Genomic DNA, 2,173 nt, shown 5'->3' with positions numbered 1-2,173 from the left:
TCACACAGTAAATCACTTTATCCTCGGAATTCGTTGGACATTCCAAAGACTTGCTAGACTTTTGTGGAAACACAATTTGCCAAGGGAAGTTGTTTGTTCAAAAGATTTTGTGTGTGTTTCCCTGTGCTTGGTAACCTGTTATCAGGTGTCTTTGTGGTTCCTGTTGCTGAGACAAACTTTGCCTATTATACAGCTTTGAATACCAGAGGGAGCAAGAGATGAACCCTTCACAAACTAACCATACTAGAACTAACACTTAACATACAAAACTAACACTTTTCTTCTCTACAGCTGTATGCACATATACACTAAAGCATTTAAATGCATGTTAACTGTAACCTTTTCTTCAAAGCCCATTTGGATGACAGACATAAAAATCACGAGTTGCACATCATGATCTGTAGTCTTTTGCATGGCATCTTTATTCCCGCTTCGTCACCTGTATATACAAAAGTATGTGGACACCCCTTCAAATTAGTGGATTTGGCTATTTCAGTCACACCCGTTGCTTACAGGTGTATAAGATCGAGCACTTTGACTTTCAAAGTGGCACCATCATAGGATGCTACCTTTCAACAAGTCAAATTTCTGCCCTGCTCGAGACGTCAACTGCAAGTGCTGTTATTGTGAAGGTGGGAAACGTCTAGGAGCAACAATGGCGAAGTGGTAGGCCGTACCAAGCTCACAGAACGGGACCACCGGTGCTGAACTGTTCGTCGGGAGCTTCATGAAATGGGTTTCCATGGCCAAGCAGCTGCACATAAGCCTAAGATCACCATGTGTAATGCCAAAGCGTCGGCTGGAGTGTAAGGCGCTTTCCGCCACTATTGGACTCTGGAGCAGTTACCAAACACGTTCTTTGAAGTGAGCGAATCACGCTTCACCATCCTGGCAGTCCGACAGACTAATCTGGGGTTTAGCGGATGCCAGGAAAACGCTTCCACTGCCCCAACCATAGTGCCAACTGTAAAGTTTGGTGGAGGAGGAATAATGGTCTGGGGCTGTTTTTCAAGGCCGAGGCCCCTTAGTTCCAGTAGGAAGGGAAATCTTAACGTTTACAGTATACAGTGACATTCTAGATGATTCTGTGCTTCCAACTTTGTGGCAACAGATTTCCTGTTTCAGCATGACAATGCCCTGCGTGCACAAAGTGAGGTCCATACAGAAATGGTTTGTCGAGATCGGGTGTGGAAGAACCCGATTGGCCTGCACAGAGCCCTGCCCCCCCAACCCCACCGGCACCTTTTGGGATGAATTGGAACTAATCAGCCCAACATCAGTGCCCGACCTCACTAATGCTCTTGTGGCTGAATGGGAAGCAAGTCCCTGAATGGAAGCAAGTCCCTGCAGCAAATGTTCCAACATCTGTGGTCTCTAGCTCAGCTGGTAGAGCATAGGCGCTTTGTAACTATGGGTATTCGATCCCCCCCGGGACCACCCATACACAAAAAAATGTCTTGTACGCACGCATGACTGTAGAGTCGCTTTGGATAAAAAAACGTCTGCTAAGTGGCATATTATTTTATATTATTATCTAGTGGAAAGCCTTCCCAGAAGAGTGGAGGATGTTTATAGCTGCAAAGGGGGACCAACTCCATAATAATGCCCATGATTTTGGAATTAGATGTTCGACGAAAGTGGGTGTCCAAATACTTTTTTGGTCATGTAGTGTAGTTTATGGCTGTGCTCTAAGCTGACTCACGTCACTGCTGACTTCAGCTGATGACCTTATCATTAATCATCTCCAGTTAATGGGATCCCCACCAACCCTAGGTCTTTACGCCTATCTAGCCATCATCTTTTATATTCCAGTAAACTGTTCTGTTATGAAAACCTTCTCTTCATCATGAGACAGTGTATTTAAAAGTTTAAACAATTTGAATGTCTCATAAGAATTGAGGGAATTTGGTATGAATCATATCCTGTATGATAGTACTGTTGTCTCACTTGATATGTGTTGGAGATGTTACACATTTTCCCGCAGCCAGTCGACCGGCACTTCTCTAACCGTCATGTTAATTTTAACTTCACATATGAAGCTGCTTGAGATCTTTATAAGAGGAGAGGTGTTGAGACTTGTTGGTGATGATTTTCACAGTGTTAATTGACCGCAAAGTCGTTGGCCACATTGTGACAAGGCATTGTGTTCACTTGAGTAGTGAAGTCAGATGGG

The sequence above is a fragment of the Coregonus clupeaformis genome, unplaced genomic scaffold (assembly GCF_020615455.1).
Source record: "Coregonus clupeaformis isolate EN_2021a unplaced genomic scaffold, ASM2061545v1 scaf6646, whole genome shotgun sequence".
Lineage (NCBI taxonomy): Eukaryota > Metazoa > Chordata > Actinopteri > Salmoniformes > Salmonidae > Coregonus > Coregonus clupeaformis.
This window is presented reverse-complemented; position numbering follows the sequence as displayed.